The sequence below is a fragment of the Gobio gobio genome (genome assembly GCF_949357685.1).
Source record: "Gobio gobio genome assembly, chromosome: 2".
In the NCBI taxonomy this organism is placed as follows: domain Eukaryota; kingdom Metazoa; phylum Chordata; class Actinopteri; order Cypriniformes; family Gobionidae; genus Gobio; species Gobio gobio.
In genome coordinates, this window is record NC_137098.1 from 17718220 (window position 1) to 17740719 (window position 22500).

Genomic DNA, 22500 nt, shown 5'->3' on the forward strand with positions numbered 1-22500 from the left:
TGCTTCAGAACATCATAGAGACATGGGGGCTGGTTTATATCATTCATACAGACAAGCAGTATCATCATTGGATGCTGCCAAGCCCCCTTAGCAACCAAACAGAGTACCCTAGCAACCATATACCAAGACCTATATCTCTATCTCAGAACATCATAGAGACATGGGGGTTGGTTTATATCATTCATACAGACAAGCAGTATCATCATTGGATGCTGCCAAGCCCCCCTAGCAACCAAAAAGAGTACCCTAGCAACCGTGTACCAAGACCTATATCTCTGCTTCGGAACATCGTAGAGACATGGGGGTTGGTTTATATCATTCATACAGACAAGCAGTATCATCATTCGATGCTGCCAAGCCCCCCTAGCAACCAAACAGAGTACCCTAGCAACCGTATACCAAGACCTATATCTCTGCTTCAGAACATCATAGAGGCATGGGGGTTGGTTTATATCATTCATACAGACAAGCAGTATCATCATTGGATGCTGCCAAACCCCTCCATAGCAACCAAACAGAGTACCCTAGCAACCGTTTACCAAGACCTATATCTCTGCCTCAGAACATCCTAGAGACATGGGGGTTGGTTTATATCATTCATACAGACAAGCAGTATCATCATTGGATGCTGCCAAGCCCCTCCATAGCAACCAAACAGAGTACCCTAGCAACCGTTTACAAGGACCTATATCTCTGCATCAGAACATCGTAGAGGCATGGGGGTTGGGTCTTTTGACTCAGTCTGGCAAATAGTCTTTAAATGTCACCCCATAAATTGTATAGCCACTCCATAGCAACCATATAGAGTACCCTAGCAACCGTACAAACACATGAATAGGACATATCTCAGCTCCACAACATCGTACAGACTTGGGGGTGGCCTCTTTGGTTTCGGGTGAGAATCCAGTACACACAACATAGCATCCGAGAGGATTTTTTTGCCACGGCAAGCACCACTCACATTTTCTTCAGGAAATGTACATTCTAGTTAGTGGTGCTTGCGTAGCAAGGCATCACTATTACTATCTAGCCCGAAAACGGTTTTAGTGATGCCTTGCGAAGCAAGGCATCACCATCACTCTCAAACATACATATTAGTGTTGCTTGTGAAGCAATGCATCAATATTGTTATTCTCCATATTTTTATTATTAATGGTGCTTGCGTAGCAAGCCATAAATATATTTCGATCGGTTTATTATTATAATAATTCTTATTCTTATTATTCCGGACAACATTTTGTCCCGCTACTCCTCCCACAGTTTTTGTCACAGACCCATGAATGAGGTGTCAAAACGTGCGGCTTATTCGGGAATGGTGTGCTATATCTTTTCTAAGGGGTCGGGGGTGCGGTGTTCGCCCCAGGGGCGAAAAAGTAGCAAAAAAAATCCCATAGACTTAACATTGCGAAAATTTTTAACGAGTCATAACTCTGAGCGAGGATTTCGTAGAAACTCGTGTGTCACCACATTTGAAGAGGCTGACAGGCCCTGTAAGATGACACATCTCAATGGGGTATAAGTTGTACCCCTGGGGCGCTAGAGGTCCCCAAATTTCCCCATTGACTTATAATGGAGAGGGGACGTCCCATTAAACGCATGTGTTTCTCTTACAATAGGAAATTGCATAGGGATTTTGTATTGACCATAGCTCTGGCTCACAGTGTCTCAGAGACAAGGGGGTGGGCTCAATTTACTCAGACAGCCAATCACTATCTCAGGATGATTGTCAACCTATGAAGCCACGCCCTAGCAACCATTTAGAGCTCCCTAGCAACTGATCCCATAGACTTCCATTGAAAGAGATCAAAGGGATATCTTTGGATAGAAGTGTCATAGAAACACGAGGGTGGGTTTGTTTGACTCGGGGCATAAACAGCCAATCATCAATCACCGTCAACACTTCCTAGCCACGCCCTAGCAACCATTATCAAGCAGCCTAGCAACCGTTAACCAAGACCTATATCTCTGCCTCAGAACATCATAGAGGCATGGGGGTTGGTTTATATCATTCATACTGACAAGCAGCCTTTGACATATTGTCATTGGATGCTGCCAAGCCACTCCATAGCAACCAAAAAGAGTACCCTAGCAACCGTTTACCAAGACCTATATCTCTGCCTCAGAAAATCATAGAGACATGGGGGTTGGTTTATATCATTCATACAGACAAGCAGTATCATCATTGGATAATGCCAAGCCCCTCCATAGCAACCAAAAAGAGTACCCTAGCAACCGTTTACCAAGACCTATATCTCTGCCTCAGAACATCATAGAGGCATGGGGGTTGGTTTATATCATTCATACAGACAAGCAGTATCATCATTGGATGCTGCCAAGCCCCCCTAGCAACCAAACAGAGTACCCTAGCAACCGTATACCAAGACCTATATCTCTGCTTCGGAACATCGTAGAGACATGGGGGTTGGTTTATATCATTCATACAGACAAGCAGTATCATCATTGGATGCTGCCAAGCCCCCCTAGCAACCAAACAGAGTACCCTAGCAACCGTTTACCAAGACCTATATCTCTGCCTCAGAACATCATAGAGGCATGGGGGTTGGTTTATATCATTCATACAGACAAGCAGTATCATCATTGGATGCTGCCAAGCCCCCCTAGCAACCAAACAGAGTACCCTAGCAACCGTATACCAAGACCTATATCTCTGCTTCAGAACATCATAGAGGCATGGGGGTTGGTTTATATCATTCATACAGACAAGCAGTATCATCATTGGATGCTGCCAAGCCCCCCTAGCAACCAAACAGAGTACCCTAGCAACCGTATACCAAGACCTATATCTCTGCTTCAGAACATCGTAGAGACATGGGGGTTGGTTTATATCATTCATACAGACAAGCAGTATCATCATTGGATGCTGCCAAGCCCCCTTAGCAACCAAACAGAGTACCCTAGCAACCATATACCAAGACCTATATCTCTGCTTCAGAACATCATAGAGACATGGGGGTTGGTTTATATCATTCATACAGACAAGCAGTATCATCATTGGATGCTGCCAAGCCCCCTTAGCAACCAAACAGAGTACCCTAGCAACCATATACCAAGACCTATATCTCTGCCTCAGAACATCATAGAGACATGGGGGTTGGTTTATATCATTCATACAGACAAGCAGTATAACCATTGGATGCTGCCAAGCCCCCCTAGCAACCAAACAGAGTACCCTAGCAACCGTATACCAAGACCTATATCTCTGCTTCGGAACATCGTAGAGACATGGGGGTTGGTTTATATCATTCATACAGACAAGCAGTATCATCATTGGATGCTGCCAAGCCCCCCTAGCAACCAAACAGAGTACCCTAGCAACCGTATACCAAGACCTATATCTCTGCTTCAGAACATCATAGAGGCATGGGGGTTGGTTTATATCATTCATACAGACAAGCAGTATCATCATTGGATGCTGCCAAGCCCCTCCATAGCAACCAAACAGAGTACCCTAGCAACCGTTTACAAGGACCTATATCTCTGCATCAGAACATCGTAGAGGCATGGGGGTTGGGTCTTTTGACTCAGACTGGCAAATAGTCTTTAAATGTCACCCCATAAATTGTATAGCCACTCCATAGCAACCATATAGAGTACCCTAGCAACCGTACAAACACATGAATAGGACATATCTCAGCTCCACAACATCGTACAGACTTGGGGGTGGCCTCTTTTGTTTCGGGTGAGAATCCAGTACACACAACATAGCATCCGAGAGGATTTTTTTGCCACGGCAAGCACCACTCACATTTTCTTCAGGAAATGTACATTCTAGTTATTATTCTTCTTCTTCTGGACACTTTTTCGGCGCGCTTCTCCTCCCACAAATTTTGTCACAGACCCATGAATGAGGCGTCAAATCGACCGGCCTATACGGGAATGGTGTGCTATATCTTTTCTAAGGGATCGGGGGTGCGATGTTCGCCCCAGGGGCGTAAAAGTAACCGAAAAGTCAATGGGATTTAACATTGCGGAGACTTTGACCCCTCATAGCTCTGAGCGAGGATTTCGGAGAAACTCGTGTGTCACCACATCTGAAGAGGCTGGCAGGCCCTGTAAGATGACACATCGCAATGGGGTGTGAGTTGTACCCCTGGGGCGCTAGAGCTCCCCAAATTTCCTCAAATTTCCCCATTGACTTATAATGGGGAGGGACGTCCCATTAAACGCATGTGTTTCTCTTACAATGGGAAATTGCATAGGGATTTTGTATTGACCACAGCTCTGGCTCACAGTGTCTCAGAGACAAGGGGGTGGGCTCAATTTACTCAGAGAGCCAATCACTATCTCAGGATCATTGTGAACCTATGAAGCCACGCCCTAGCAACCATTTACAGCTCCCTAGCAACTGATCCCATAGACTTCCATTGAAAGAGATCAAAGTGATATCTTTGGAAAGAAGTGTCACAGAAACACGAGGGTGGGTTTGTTTGACTCGGGGCATCAACAGCCAATCACAAATCACCGTCAACACTTCCTAGCCACGCCCTAGCAACCATTATCAAGCAGCCTAGCAACCGTTTACCAAGACCTATATCTCTGCCTCAGAACATCATAGAAACATGGGGGTTGGTTTATATCATTCATACTGACAAGCAGCCTTTGGATTATTGTCATTGGATGATGCCAAGCCACTCCATAGCAACCAAACAAAGCACCCTAGCAACCGTTTACCAAGACCTATATCTCTGCATCAGAACATCGTAAAGACATGGGGGTTGGTTTATATCATTCATACTGACAAGCAGTATCATCATTGGATGCTGCCAAGCCACTCCATAGCAACCAAACAGAGTACCCTAGCAACCGTTTACCAAGACCTATATCTCTGCATCAGAACATAATAGAGGCCTGGGGGTTGGTTTATATCATTCATACAGACAAGCAGTATCATCATTGGATGCTGCCAAGCCCCCCTAGCAACCAAACAGAGTACCCTAGCAACCATATACCAAGACCTATATCTCTGCTTCAGAACATCATAGAGACATGGGGGTTGGTTTATATCATTCATACAGACAAGCAGTATCATCATTCGATGCTGCCAAGCCCCCTTAGCAACCAAACAGAGTACCCTAGCAACCATATACCAAGACCTATATCTCTGCCTCAGAACATCATAGAGACATGGGGGTTGGTTTATATCATTCATACAGACAAGCAGTATCATCATTGGATGCTGCCAAGCCCCCCTAGCAACCAAACAGAGTACCCTAGCAACCGTATACCAAGACCTATATCTCTGCTTCAGAACATCATAGAGGCATGGGGGTTGGTTTATATCATTCATACAGACAAGCAGTATCATCATTGGATGCTGCCAAACCCCTCCATAGCAACCAAACAGAGTACCCTAGCAACCGTTTACCAAGACCTATATCTCTGCCTCAGAACATCCTAGAGACATGGGGGTTGGTTTATATCATTCATACAGACAAGCAGTATCATCATTGGATGCTGCCAAGCCCCTCCATAGCAACCAAACAGAGTACCCTAGCAACCGTTTACAAGGACCTATATCTCTGCATCAGAACATCGTAGAGGCATGGGGGTTGGGTCTTTTGACTCAGACTGGCAAATAGTCTTTAAATGTCACCCCATAAATTTTATAGCCACTCCATAGCAACCATATAGAGTACCCTAGCAACCGTACAAACACATGAATAGGACATATCTCAGCTCCACAACATCGTACAGACTTGGGGGTGGCCTCTTTTGTTTCGGGTGAGAATCCAGTACACACAACATAGCATCCGAGAGGATTTTTTTGCCACGGCAAGCACCACTCACATTTTCTTCAGGAAATGTACATTCTAGTGTTGTGATTACTATTCACCTTGACGAAACTTTGGCGTGCTACTCCTCCGGCACCGTTTGTCGTAGACCCATGAATGAGGTGTCAAATCGTGCGGCTTATTGAGGAGAGGTGTGCTATATCTCTTCTAAGCGATCGGGTGTATGATGTTAGTTTTCGGCGGGAAAAAAATCGTCCCAATCAAGTCCCCATTGACTTAACATGGAGAAGAGGTTTATGTGATCATATCTCCGCATCAGAACATCACAGAGACTTGGGGCTGGTCTCATTTGAATCGGCCTATCAAGCAGCTATTAACTAGTGACATTCAAACTTCATAGCCACGCCCTAGCAACCAGCTACAGCACCCTAGCAACCATATATCAACATTAACAAGCCATATCTCAGCCCCAGAACATCGTACAGACATGAGGGTGGTCTCTTTTGACTCAGACTGGCCAATATTCTTTAAATATCAAACCATAAATTGTATAGCCACACCCTAGTAACCATTTACAGTACCCTAGTAACCGTACAAACACATGAATAAGCCATATCTCAGCCCCAGAACATCCTACAGACATGTTGCTTGTCTTTTTTGCATTATCCGGGTGGCGAGTTTTGCCACGGCAAGCACCACTCACATTTTCTTCAGGAAATGTACATTCTAGTTAGTGGTGCTTGCGTAGCAAGGCATCACTATTACTATCTTACCTCAGAACGCTTTTTAGTGATGCCTTGCGCAGCAAGGCATCACCATCACTCTCAAACATACTTATTAGTGGGCCTTGCGAAGCAAGGCATCAATATTGTTATTCTCCATACTCATTAATATTCGTGGAGCTTATTTAGCAAGGCGTATATATACTATACACCCAGGAACGGTTTATTATTATTCTTTATTCTTATTATTCCGGACAACATTTTGGCGCGCTACTCCTCCCGCACCGTTTGTCACAGACCCATGAATGAGGTGTCAAAACGTGCGGCTTAATCGGGAATGGTGTGCTATATCTTTTCTAAGGGGTCGGGGGTGCGGTGTTCGCCCCAGGGGCGAAAAAGTAGCGAAAAAATTCCCATAGACTTAACATTGCTAAAATTTTTAACGAGTCATAACTCTGAGCGAGGATTTCGTAGAAACTCGTGTGTCACCACATTTGAAGAGGCTGACAGGCCCTGTAAGATGACACATCACAATGGGGTATAAGTTGTACCCCTGGGGTGCTAGAGCTCCCCAAATTTCCTCAAATTTCCCCATTGACTTATAATGGGGAGGGACGTCCCATAAAACTCATGTGTTTCTCTTACAATGGGAAATTGCATAGGGATTTTGTATTGACCATAGCTCTGGCTCACAGTGTCTCAGAGACAAGAGGGTGGGCTCAATTTACTCAGCCAACCAATCACTATCTCAGGATGATTGTCAACCTATGAAGCCACGCCCTAGCAACCATTTAGAGCTCCCTAGCAACTGATCCCATAGACTTCCATTGAAAGAGATCAAAGGGATATCTTTTGATAGAAGTCTCATAGAAACACGAGGGTGGGTTTGTTTGACTCGGGGCATCAACAGCCAATCACAAATCACCTTCAACACTTCCTAGCCACGCCCTAGCAACCATTATCAAGCAGCCTAGCAACCGTTAACCAAGACCGATATCTCTGCCTCAGAACATCATAGAGGCATGGGGGTTGGTTTATATAATTCATACTGACAAGCAGCCTTTAGAGTAATGTCATTGGATGCTGCCAAGCCACTCCATAGCAACCAAAAAGAGTACCCTAGCAACCGTTTACCAAGACCTATATCTCTGCCTCAAAACATCATAGAGACATGGGGGTTGGTTTATATCATTCATACAGACAAGCAGTATCATCATTGGATGCTGCCAAACCCCTCCATAGCAACCAAAGAGAGTACCCTAGCAACCGTTTACCAAGACCTATATCTCTGCCTCAGAACATCCTAGAGACATGGGGGTTGGTTTATATCATTCATACAGACAAGCAGTATCATCATTGGATGCTGCCAAGCCCCTCCATAGCAACCAAACAGAGTACCCTAGCAACCGTTTACAAGGACCTATATCTCTGCATCAGAACATCGTAGAGGCATGGGGGTTGGGTCTTTTGACTCAGACTGGCAAATAGTCTTTAAATGTCACCCCATAAATTGTATAGCCACTCCATAGCAACCTTATAGAGTACCCTAGCAACCGTACAAACACATGAATAGGACATATCTCAGCTCCACAACATCGTATAGACTTGGGGGTGGCCTCTTTTGTTTCGGGTGAGAATCCAGTACACACAACATAGCATCCGAGAGGATTTTTTTGCCACGGCAAGCACCACTCACATTTTCTTCAGGAAATGTACATTCTAGTGTTGTGATTACTATTCACCTTGACGAAACTTTGGCGTGCTACTCCTCCGGCACCGTTTGTCGTAGACCCATGAATGAGGTGTCAAATCGTGCGACTTATTGAGGACAGGTCTGCTATATCTCTTCTAAGCGATCGGGTGTATGATGTTAGTTTTCGGCGGGAAAAAAATCGTCCCAATCAAGTCCCCATTGACTTAACATGGAGAAGAGGTTTATGTGATCATATCTCCGCATCAGAACATCACAGAGACTTGGGGCTGGTCTCATTTCAATCAGCCTATCAAGCAGCTAATAACTAGTGACATTCAAACTTCATAGCCACGCCCTAGCAACCAGCTACAGCACCCTAGCAACCATATATCAACATTAACAAGCCATATCTCAGCCCCAGAACATCGTACAGACATGAGGGTGGTCTCTTTTGACTCAGACTGGCCAATATTCTTTAAATATCAAACCATAAACTGTATAGCCACACCCTAGTAACCATTTACAGTACCCTAGTAACCGTACAAACACATGAATAAGCCATATCTCAGCCCCAGAACATCCTACAGACATGTTTTTTGCCTTTTTTGCATTATCCGGGTGGCGAATTTTGCCACGGCAAGCACCACTCACATTTTCTTCAGGAAATGTACATTCTAGTTAGTGGTGCTTGCGTAGCAAGGCATCACTATTACTATCTAGCCCGAAAACGGTTTTAGTGATGCCTTGCGAAGCAAGGCATCACCATCACTCTCAAACATACATATTAGTGTTGCTTGTGAAGCAATGCATCAATATTGCTATTCTCCATATTTTTATTATTAATGGTGCTTGCGTAGCAAGCCATAAATATTATTTAGAACGGTTTATTATTATTCATCTTTATCTTATTCTTATTCCGGACAACATTTTGTCCCGCTACTCCTCCCACAGTTTTTGTCACAGACCCATGAATGAGGTGTCAAAACGTGCGGCTTAATCGGGAATGGTGTGCTATATCTTTTCTAAGGGGTCGGGGGTGCGGTGTTCGCCCCAGGGGCGAAAAAGTAGCGAAAAAAATCCCATAGACTTAACATTGCGAAAATTTTTAACGAGTCATAACTCAGAGCGAGGATTTCGTAGAAACTTGTGTGTCACCACATTTGAAGAGGCTGGCAGACCCTTTAAGATGACACATCGCAATGGGGTATAAGTTGTACCCCTGGGGCGCTAGAGCTCCCCAAATTTCCCCATTGACTTATAATGGGGAGGGACGTCCCATTAAACGCATGTGTTTCTCTTACAATGGGAACTTGCATAGGGATTTTGTATTGACCACAGCTCTGGCTCACAGTGTCTCAGAGACAAGGGGGTGGGCTCAATTTACTCAGACAGCCAATCACTATCTCAGGATCATTGTGAACCTATGAAGCCACGCCCTAGCAACCATTTAGAGCTCCCTAGCAACTGATCCCATAGACTTCCATTGAAAGAGATCAAAGGGATATCTTTGGATAGAAGTGTCATAGAAACATGAAGGTGGGTTTGTTTGACTCGGGGCATCAACAGCCAATCACAAATCACCTTCAATTCTTCCTAGCCACGCCCTAGCAACCATTATCAAGCAGCCTAGCAACCGTTAATCACGACCTATATCTCTGCCTCAGAACATCATAGAGGCATGGGGGTTGGTTTATATCATTCATACTGACAAGCAGCCTTTGGAGTATTGTCATTGGATGCTGCCAAGCCACTCCATAGCAACCAAACAGAGTACCTTAGCAACCGTTTACCAAGACCTATATCTCTGCCTCAGAACATCATACAGACATGGGGGTTGGTTTATATCATTCATACTGACAAGCAGTATCATCATTGGATGCTGCCATGCCACTCCATAGCAACCAAACAGAGTACCCTAGCAACCGTATACCAAGACCTATATCTCTGCTTCAGAACATCATAGAGGCATGGGGGTTGGTTTATATCATTCATACAGACAAGCAGTATCATCATTGGATGCTGCCAAGGCCCCTTAGCAACCAAACAGAGTACCCTAGCAACCGTATACCAAGACCTATATCTCTGCTTCAGAACATCATAGAGGCATGGGGGTTGGTTTATATCATTCATACAGACAAACAGTATCATCATTGGATGCTGCCAAACCCCTCCATAGCAACCAAACCGAGTACCCTAGCAACCGTTTACCAAGACATATATCTCTGCCTCAGAACATCCTAGAGACATGGGGGTTGGTTTATATCATTCATACAGACAAGCAGTATCATCATTGGATGCTGCCAAGCCCCTCCATAGCAACCAAACAGAGTACCCTAGCAACCGTTTACAAGGACCTATATCTCTGCTTCAGAACATCGTAGAGGCATGGGGGTTGGGTCTTTTGACTCAGACTGGCAAATAGTCTTTAAATGTCACCCCATAAATTGTATAGCCACTCCATAGCAACCATATAGAGTACCCTAGCAACCGTACAAACACATGAATAGGACATATCTCAGCTCCACAACATCGTACAGACTTGGGGGTGGCCTCTTTTGTTTCGGGTGAGAATCCAGTACACACAACATAGCATCCGAGAGGATTTTTTTGCCACGGCAAGCACCACTCACATTTTCTTCAGGAAATGTACATTCTAGTGTTGTGATTACTATTCACTTTTACGAAACTTCGGCGTGCTACTCCTCCGGCACCGTTTGTCGTAGACCCATGAATGAGGTGTCAAATCGTGCGACTTATTGAGGAGAGGTGTGCTATATCTCTTCTAAGCGATCGGGTGTATGATGTTAGTTTTCGGCGGGAAAAAAATCATCCCAATCAAGTCCCCATTGACTTAACATGGAGAAGAGGTTTATGTGATCATATCTCCGCATCAGAACATCACAGAGACTTGGGGCTGGTCTCATTTCAATCGGCCTATCAAGCAGCTAATAACTAGTGACATTCAAACTTCATAGCCACGCCCTAGCAACCAGCTACAGCACCCTAGCAACCATATATCAACATTAACAAGCCATATCTCAGCCCCAGAACATCGTACAGACATGAGGGTGGTCTCTTTTGACTCAGACTGGCCAATATTCTTTAAATATCAAACCATAAACTGTATAGCCACACCCTAGTAACCATTTACAGTACCCTAGTAACCGTACAAACACATGAATAAGCCATATCTCAGCCCCAGAACATCCTACAGACATGTTTTTTGCCTTTTTTGCATTATCCGGGTGGCGAATTTTGCCACGGCAAGCACCACTCACATTTTCTTCAGGAAATGTACATTCTAGTTATTATAATAATTATTATAGATTCCGGACGCTTTTTCGGCGCGCTTCTCCTCCCACAAATTTTGTCACAGACCCATGAATGAGGCGTCAAATCGACCGGCTTAAACGGGAATGGTGTGCTATATCTTTTCTAAGGGATCGGGGGTGCGCTGTTCGCCCCAGGGGCGAAAAAGTAGCCGAAAAGTCAATGGGATTTAACATTGCGGAAACTTTGACCCCTCATAGCTCCGAGCGAGGATTTCGGAGAAACTCGTGTGTCACCACATTTGAAGAGGCTGACAGGCCCTGTAAGATGACACATCTCAATGGGGTATAAGTTGTACCCCTGGGGCGCTAGAGCTCCCCAAATTTCCTCAAATTTCCCCATTGACTTATAATGGGGAGGGACGTCCCATTAAACGCATGTGTTTCTCTTACAATGGGAAATTGCATAGGGATTTTGTATTGACCATAGCTCTGGCTCACAGTGTCTCAGAGACAAGGGGGTGGGCTCAATTTACTCAGACAGCCAATCACTATCTCAGGATGATTGTCAACCTATGAAGCCACGCCCTAGCAACCATTTAGAGCTCCCTAGCAACTGATCCCATAGACTTCCATTGAAAGAGATCAAAGGGATATCTTTGGATAGAAGTGTCAGAGAAACATGAAGGTGGGTTTGTTTGACTCGGGGCATCAACAGCCAATCACAAATCACCTTCAACTCTTCCTAGCCACGCCCTAGCAACCATTATCAAGCAGCCTAGCAACCGTTAATCACGACCTATATCTCTGCCTCAGAACATCATAGAGGCATGGGGGTTGGTTTATATCATTCATACTGACAAGCAGCCTTTGGAGTATTGTCATTGGATGCTGCCAAGCCACTCCATAGCAACCAAACAGAGTACCTTAGCAACCGTTTACCAAGACCTATATCTCTCCCTCAGAACATCATACAGACATGGGGGTTGGTTTATATCATTCATACTGACAAGCAGTATCATCATTGGATGCTGCCAAGCCCCCCTAGCAACCAAACAGAGTACCCTAGCAACCGTATACCAAGACCTATATCTCTGCTTCAGAACATCATAGAGGCATGGGGGTTGGTTTATATCATTCATACAGACAAGCAGTATCATCATTGGATGCTGCCAAGCCCCCTTAGCAACCAAACAGAGTACCCTAGCAACCATATACCAAGACCTATATCTCTGCCTCAGAACATCGTAGAGACATGGGGGTTGGTTTATATCATTCATACAGACAAGCAGTATCATCATTGGATGCTGCCAAGCCCCCCTAGCAACCAAACAGAGTACCCTAGCAACCGTATACCAATACCTATATCTCTGCTTCGGAACATCGTAGAGACATGGGGGTTGGTTTATATCATTCATACAGACAAGCAGTATCATCATTGGATGCTGCCAAGCCCCCTTAGCAACCAAACAGATTACCCTAGCAACCGTATACCAAGACCTATATCTCTGCTTCAGAACATCATAGAGGCATGGGGGTTGGTTTATATCATTCATACAGACAAGCAGTATCATCATTGGATGCTGCCAAGCCCCCCTAGCAACCAAACAGAGTACCCTAGCAACCGTATACCAAGACCTATATCTCTGCTTCAGAACATCATAGAGGCATGGGGGTTGGTTTATATCATTCATACAGACAAGCAGTATCATCATTGGATGCTGCCAAGCCCCTCCATAGCAACCAAACAGAGTACCCTAGCAACCGTTTACAAGGACCTATATCTCTGCATCAGAACATCGTAGAGGCATGGGGGTTGGGTCTTTTGACTCAGACTGGCAAATAGTCTTTAAATGTCACCACATAAATTGTATAGCCACTCCATAGCAACCATATAGAGTACCCTAGCAACCGTACAAACACATGAATAGGACATATCTCAGCTCCAGAACATCGTACAGACTTGGGGGTGGCCTCTTTTGTTTCGGGTGAGAATCCAGTACACACAACATAGCATCCGAGAGGATTTTTTTGCCACGGCAAGCACCACTCACATTTTCTTCAGGAAATGTACATTCTAGTTAGTGGTGCTTGCGTAGCAAGGCATCACTATTACTATCTTGCCCCAGAACGGTTTTAGTGATGCCTTGCGCAGCAAGGCATCACCATCACTCTCAAACATACTTATTAGTGGGCCTTGCGAAGCAAGGCATCAATATTGTTATTCTCCATACTAATTAATATTCGTGGAGCTTGTTTAGCAAGGCGTATATATTATGTAACCCAGGATTGGTTTATTATTATTCTTTATTCTTATTATTCCGGACAACATTTTGACGCGCTACTCCTCCCACAGTTTTTGTCACAGACCCATGAATGAGGTGTCAAAACGTGCGGCTTATTCGGGAATGGTGTGCTATATCTTTTCTAAGGGGTCTGGGGTGCGGTGTTCGCCCCAGGGGCGAAAAAGTAGCGAAAAAAATCCCATAGACTTAACATTGCGAAAATTTTTAACGAGTCATAACTCTGAGCGAGGATTTCGTAGAAACTCGTTTGTCACCACATTTGAAGAGGCTGACAGGCCCTGTAAGATGACACATCACAATGGGGTATAAGTTGTACCCCTGGGGCGCTAGAGCTCCCCAAAATTCCTCAAATTTCCCCATTGACTTATAATGGGGAGGGACGTCCCATAAAACTCATGTGTTTCTCTTACAATGGGAAATTGCATAGGGATTTTGTATTGACCACAGCTCTGGCTCACAGTGTCTCAGAGACAAGGGGGTGGGCTCAATTTACTCAGACAGCCAATCACTATCTCAGGATGATTGTCAACCTATGAAGCCACGCCCTAGCAACCATTTAGAGCTCCCTAGCAACTGATCCCATAGACTTCCATTGAAAGAGATCAAAGGGATATCTTTGGATAGAAGTGTCAGAGAAACATGAAGGTGGGTTTGTTTGACTCGGGGCATCAACAGCCAATCACAAATCACCGTCAACACTTCCTAGCCACGCCCTAGCAACCATTATCAAGCAGCCTAGCAACCGTTTACCAAGACCTATATCTCTGCCTCAGAACATCATAGAAACATGGGGGTTGGTTTATATCATTCATACTGACAAGCAGCCTTTGGATTATTGTCATTGGATGATGCCAAGCCACTCCATAGCAACCAAACAAAGCACACTAGCAACCGTTTACCAAGACCTATATCTCTGCCTCAGAACATCATAGAGGCATGGGGGTTGGTTTATATCATTCATACTGACAAGCAGCCTTTGGAGTATCATCATTGGATGCTGCCAAGCCACTCCATAGCAACCAAACAGAGTACCCTAGTAACCGTATAACAAGACCTATATCTCTGCATCAGAACATCGTAGAGACATGGGGGTTAGTTTATATCATTCATACTGACAAGCAGTATCATCATTGAATGTTGCCAAAACATTCCATAGCAACCAACCAGAGTTCCCTAGCAACCGTTTACCAAGACCTATATCTCTGCATCAGAACATCGTAGAGACATGGGGGTTGGTTTATATCATTTATACTGACAAGCAGTATCATCATTGGATGCTGCCAAGCCACTCCATAGCAACCAAACAGAGTACCCTAGCAACCGTTTACCAAGACCTATATCTCTGTCCCAGAACAACCTACAGACATGTTGCTTGGCTTTTTTGCATCCCAGTAGCATCCGAGAGGATTTTTTTGCCACTGCAAGCACCACTCACATTTTCTTCAGGAAATGTACATTCTAGTTAGTGGTGCTTGCGTAGCAAGGCATCACTATTACTATCTTACCTCAGAACGCTTTTTAGTGATGCCTTGCGCAGCAAGGCATCACCATCACTCTCAAACATACTTATTAGTGGGCCTTGCGAAGCAAGGCATCAATATTGTTATTCTCCATACTCATTAATATTCGTGGAGCTTATTTAGCAAGGCGTATATATACTATACACCCAGGAACGGTTTATTATTATTCTTTATTCTTATTATTCCGGACAACATTTTGGCGCGCTACTCCTCCCGCACCGTTTGTCACAGACCCATGAATGAGGTGTCAAAACGTGCGGCTTAATCGGGAATGGTGTGCTATATCTTTTCTAAGGGGTCGGGGGTGCGGTGTTCGCCCCAGGGGCGAAAAAGTAGCGAAAAAATTCCCATAGACTTAACATTGCTAAAATTTTTAACGAGTCATAACTCTGAGCGAGGATTTCGTAGAAACTCGTGTGTCACCACATTTGAAGAGGCTGACAGGCCCTGTAAGATGACACATCACAATGGGGTATAAGTTGTACCCCTGGGGTGCTAGAGCTCCCCAAATTTCCTCAAATTTCCCCATTGACTTATAATGGGGAGGGACGTCCCATAAAACTCATGTGTTTCTCTTACAATGGGAAATTGCATAGGGATTTTGTATTGACCATAGCTCTGGCTCACAGTGTCTCAGAGACAAGAGGGTGGGCTCAATTTACTCAGCCAACCAATCACTATCTCAGGATGATTGTCAACCTATGAAGCCACGCCCTAGCAACCATTTAGAGCTCCCTAGCAACTGATCCCATAGACTTCCATTGAAAGAGATCAAAGGGATATCTTTTGATAGAAGTCTCATAGAAACACGAGGGTGGGTTTGTTTGACTCGGGGCATCAACAGCCAATCACAAATCACCTTCAACACTTCCTAGCCACGCCCTAGCAACCATTATCAAGCAGCCTAGCAACCGTTAACCAAGACCGATATCTCTGCCTCAGAACATCATAGAGGCATGGGGGTTGGTTTATATAATTCATACTGACAAGCAGCCTTTAGAGTAATGTCATTGGATGCTGCCAAGCCACTCCATAGCAACCAAAAAGAGTACCCTAGCAACCGTTTACCAAGACCTATATCTCTGCCTCAAAACATCATAGAGACATGGGGGTTGGTTTATATCATTCATACAGACAAGCAGTATCATCATTGGATGCTGCCAAGCCCCCCTAGCAACCAAACAGAGTACCCTAGCAACCGTATACCAAGACCTATATCTCTGCTTCAGAACATCATAGAGGCATGGGGGTTGGTTTATATCATTCATACAGACAAGCAGTATCATCATTGGATGCTGCCAAGCCCCCTTAGCAACCAAACATAGTACCCTAGCAACCATATACCAAGACCTATATCTCTGCTTCAGAACATCATAGAGACATGGGGGTTGGTTTATATCATTCATACAGACAAGCAGTATCATCATTGGATGCTGCCAAGCCCCCTTAGCAACCAAACAGAGTACCCTAGCAACCATATACCAAGACCTATATCTCTGCCTCAGAACATCATAGAGACATGGGGGTTGGTTTATATCATTCATACAGACAAGCAGTATCATCGTTGGATGCTGCCAAACCCCTCCATAGCAACCAAAAAGAGTACCCTAGCAACCGTTTACCAAGACCTATATCTCTGCCTCAGAACATCCTAGAGACATGGGGGTTGGTTTATATCATTCATACAGACAAGCAGTATCATCATTGGATGCTGCCAAGCCCCTCCATAGCAACCAAACAGAGTACCCTAGCAACCGTTTACAAGGACCTATATCTCTGCATCAGAACATCGTAGAGGCATGGGGGTTGGTTTATATCATTCATACAGACAAGCAGTATCATCATTGGATGCTGCCAAGCCCCCTTAGCAACCAAACCGAGTACCCTAGCAACCACATACCAAGACCTATATCTCTGCCTCAGAACATCATAGAGACATGGGGGTTGGTTTATATCATTCATACAGACAAGCAGTATCATCATTGGATGCTGCCTTGCCACTCCATAGCAACCAAAAAGAGTACCCTAGCAACCGTTTACCAAGACTTATATCTCAGCCTCAGAACAACATAGAGACATGGGGGTAGGTTTATATCATTCATACTGACAAGCAGTATCATCATTGGATGCTGCCAAGCCACTCCATAGCAACCAAACAGAGTACCCTAGCAACCGTTTACCAAGACCTATATCTCTGTCCCAGAACAACCTACAGACATGTTGCTTGGCTTTTTTGCATCCCAGTAGCATCTGAGACGATTTTTTTGCCACTGCAAGCACCACTCACATTTTCTTCAGGAAATGTACATTCTAGTGTTGTGATTACTATTCACCTTTTCAAAACTTTGGCACGCTACTCCTCCGCCACCGTTTGTCGTAGACCCATGAATGAGGTGTCAAATCGTGCGACTTATTGAGGAGAGGTGTGCTATATCTCTTCTAAGCGATCGGGTGTATGATGTTAGTTTTCGGCGGGACAAAAATCGTCCCAATCAAGTCCCCATTGACTTAACATGGAGAAGAGGTTTATGTGATCATATCTCCGCATCAGAACATCACAGAGACTTGGGGCTGGTCTCATTTCAATCGGCCTATCAAGCAGCTAATAACTAGTGACATTCAAACTTCATAGCCACGCCCTAGCAACCAGCTACAGCACCCTAGCAACCATATATCAACATTAACAAGACATATCTCAGCCCCAGAACATCGTACAGACATGAGGGTGGTCTCTTTTGACTCAGACTGGCCAATATTCTTTAAATATCAAACCATAAACTGTATAGCCACACCCTAGTAACAATTTACAGTACCCTAGTAACCGTACAAACACATGAATAAGCCATATCTCAGCCCCAGAACATCCTACAGACATGTTGCTTGCCTTTTTTGCATTATCCGGGTGGCGAATTTTGCCACGGCAAGCACCACTCACATTTTCTTCAGGAAATGTACATTCTAGTTAGTGGTGCTTGCGTAGCAAGGCATCACTATTACTATCTAGCCCCAGAACGAGTTTTAGTGATGCCTTGCGCAGCAAGGCATCACCATCACTCTCAAACATACCTATTAGTGTTGGTTGTGAAGCAATGCATCAATATTGTTATTCTCCATACTTATTAATATTAGTGGGGCTTGCGTAGCAAGCCCTAAATATTAATATCTCACCCCATATCGGTTTATTTTTATTATTCTTATTCCGGACAACATTTTGTCCCGCTACTCCTCCCACATTTTTCGTCACAGACCCATGAATGAGGTGTCAAAACGTGCGGCCTATTCGGGAATGGTGTGCTATATCTTTTCTAAGGGGTCGGGGGTGCGGTGTTCGCCCCAGGGGCGAAAAAGTAGCGAAAAAAATCCCATAGACTTAACATTGGGAAAAATGTAAAAAAAAATTAACAAGTCATAACTCTAAGCGAGGATTTCGTAGAAACTCGTGGGTCACCACATTTGAAGAGGCTGACAGGCCCTGTAAGATGACACATCTCAATGGGGTATAAGTTGTACCCCTGGGGTGCAGGAGCTGCCTAAATTTGCCCCATTGACTTACTATGGGGAGGGACGTCCCATAAAACGCATGCGTTTCTCTTACTATGGGAAATTGCATAGGGATTTTGTATTGACCACAGCTCTGGCTCACAGTGTCTCAGAGACAAGGGGGTGGGCTCAATTTACTCAGACAGCCAATCACTATCTCAGGATGATTGTCAACCTATGAAGCCACGCCCTAGCAACCATTTAGAGCTCCCTAGCAACTGATCCCATAGACTTCCATTGAAAGAGATCAAAGGGATATCTTTGGATAGAAGTGTCATAGAAACACGAGGGTGGGTTTGTTTGACTCGGGGCATCAACAGCCAATCACAAATCACCTTCAATACTTCCTAGCCACGCCCTAGCAACCATTATCAAGCAGCCTAGCAACCGTTAATCACGACCTATATCTCTGCCTCAAAACATCATAGAGGCATGGGGGTTGGTTTATATCATTCATACTGACAAGCAGCCTTTGGAGTATTGTCATTGGATGCTGCCAAGCCACTCCATAGCAACCAAACAGAGTACCTTAGCAACCGTTTACCAAGACATATATCTCTGCCTCAGAACATCATACAGACATTGGGGTTGGTTTATATCATTCATACTGACAAGCAGTATCATCATTGGATGCTGCCATGCCACTCCATAGCAACCAAAAAGAGTACCCTAGCAACCGTTTACCAAGACTTATATCTCAGCCTCAGAACATCATGCAGACATGGGGGTAGGTTTATATCATTCATACAGACAAGCAGTATCATCATTGGATGCTGCCAAGCCCCCCTAGCAACCAAACAGAGTACCCTAGCAACCGTATACCAAGACCTATATCTCTGCTTCAGAACATCATAGAGGCCTGGGGGTTGGTTTATATCATTCATACAGACAAGCAGTATCATCATTGGATGCTGCCAAGCCCCCCTAGCAACCAAACAGAGTACCCTAGCAACCATATACCAAGACCTATATCTCTGCTTCAGAACATCATAGAGACATGGGGGTTGGTTTATATCATTCATACAGACAAGCAGTATCATCATTCGATGCTGCCAAGCCCCCTTAGCAACCAAACAGAGTACCCTAGCAACCATATACCAAGACCTATATCTCTGCCTCAGAACATCATAGAGACATGGGGGTTGGTTTATATCATTCATACAGACAAGCAGTATCATCATTGGATGCTGCCAAGCCCCCCTAGCAACCAAACAGAGTACCCTAGCAACCGTATACCAAGACCTATATCTCTGCTTCGGAACATCGTAGAGACATGGGGGTTTGTTTATATCATTCATACAGACAAGCAGTATCATCATTGGATGCTGCCAAGCCCCCCTAGCAACCAAACAGAGTACCCTAGCAACCGTATACCAAGACCTATATCTCTGCTTCAGAACATCATAGAGGCATGGGGGTTGGTTTATATCATTCATACAGACAAGCAGTATCATCATTGGATGCTGCCAAACCCCTCCATAGCAACCAAACAGAGTACCCTAGCAACCGTATACCAAGACCTATATCTCTGCTTCAGAACATCATAGAGGCATGGGGGTTGGTTTATATCATTCATACAGACAAGCAGTATCATCATTGGATGCTGCCAAACCCCTCCATAGCAACCAAACAGAGTACCCTAGCAACCGTTTACCAAGACCTATATCTCTGCCTCAGAACATCCTAGAGACATGGGGGTTGGTTTATATCATTCATACAGACAAGCAGTATCATCATTGGATGCTGCCAAGCCCCTCCATAGCAACCAAACAGAGTACCCTAGCAACCGTTTACAAGGACCTATATCTCTGCATCAGAACATCGTAGAGGCATGGGGGTTGGGTCTTTTGACTCAGACTGGCAAATAGTCTTTAAATGTCACCCCATAAATTGTATAGCCACTCCATAGCAACCATATAGAGTACCCTAGCAACCGTACAAACACATGAATAGGACATATCTCAGCTCCACAACATCGTACAGACTTGGGGGTGGCCTCTTTTGTTTCGGGTGAGAATCCAGTACACACAACATAGCATCCGAGAGGATTTTTTTGCCACGGCAAGCACCACTCACATTTTCTTCAGGAAATGTACATTCTAGTTAGTGGTGCTTGCGTAGCAAGGCATCACTATTACTATCTAGCCCGAAAACGGTTTTAGTGATGCCTTGCGAAGCAAGGCATCACCATCACTCTCAAACATACATATTAGTGTTGCTTGTGAAGCAATGCATCAATATTGTTATTCTCCATATTTTTATTATTAGTGGGGCTTGCGTAGCAAGCCATAAAAATATTTAGATCGGTTTATTATTATTATTCTTATTCTTATTCCGGACAACATTTTGTCCCGCTACTCCTCCCACAGTTTTTGTCACAGACCCATGAATGAGGTGTCAAAACGTGCGGCTTATTCGGGAATGGTGTGCTATATCTTTTCTAAGGGGTCGGGGGTGCGGTGTTCGCCCCAGGGGCGAAAAAGTAGCGAAAAAAATCCCATAGACTTAACATTGCGAAAATTTTTAACGACTCATAACTCTGAGCGAGGATTTCGTAGAAACTCGTGTGTCACCACATTTGAAGAGGCTGGCAGGCCCTGTAAGATGACACATCGCAATGGGGTATAAGTTGTACCCCTGGGGCGCTAGAGCTCCCCAAATTTCCTCAAATTTCCCCATTGACTTATAATGGGGAGGGACGTCCCATAAAACTCATGCGTTTCTCTTACTATGGGAAATTGCATAGGGATTTTGTATTGACCATAGCTCTGGCTCACAGTGTCTCAGAGACAAGGGGGTGGGCTCAATTTACTCAGACAGCCAATCACTATCTCAGGATGATAATGACACTATCAAGCCACGCCCTAGCAACCATTTAGAGCTCCCTAGCAACGGATCCCATAGACTTCCATTGTAAAACATCAAAGGGATATCTTTCTATAGAAGTGTCATAGAAACACGAGGGTGGGTTTGTTTGGGGTTGGCCTCAAATTACTATGGCAACCAATCACTGTCTCATACTAGAACGTACTAAAACATGGTAAATCATAGTAATAACATGGTAAATCTTACTACAATGTGCTAAATCTTACTACAAACAAGGTCAATCATACTAGAACGTGGTAAATCTTACTACAAACACGGTAAATCTTACTAAAACGTGGTAAATCATGGTAAATCTTACTACAAACACGGTAAATCGTACTACAACGTGGTAAATCATGCTAAATCTTACTACAAACACTACAACGTGGTAAATCAACGTAAATCTTACTACAAACAGTAAATCACACTACAACGTGGTAAATCATGGTAAATCTTACTACAAACACGGTAAATCATACTACAACATGGTAAATCTTACTACAAACACGGTAAATCATACTAGAACATGGTAACTCTTACTACTAACACGGTACATCTTACTAGAACATGGTAAATCATGGTGAATCTTACTACAAACATGGTAAATCTTACTACAAACACGGTAAATCTTACTAGAACATGGTAAATCATGGTGAATCTTACTACAAACATGGTAAATCATACTAGAATGTGGTAAATCATGGTGAATCTTACTACAAACACGGTAAATCATACTAGAACGTGGTAAATCATGGTAAATCTTACTACAAACACGGTAAATCATACTACAATGTGGTAAATCATGGTGAATCTTACTACAAACACGGTAAAT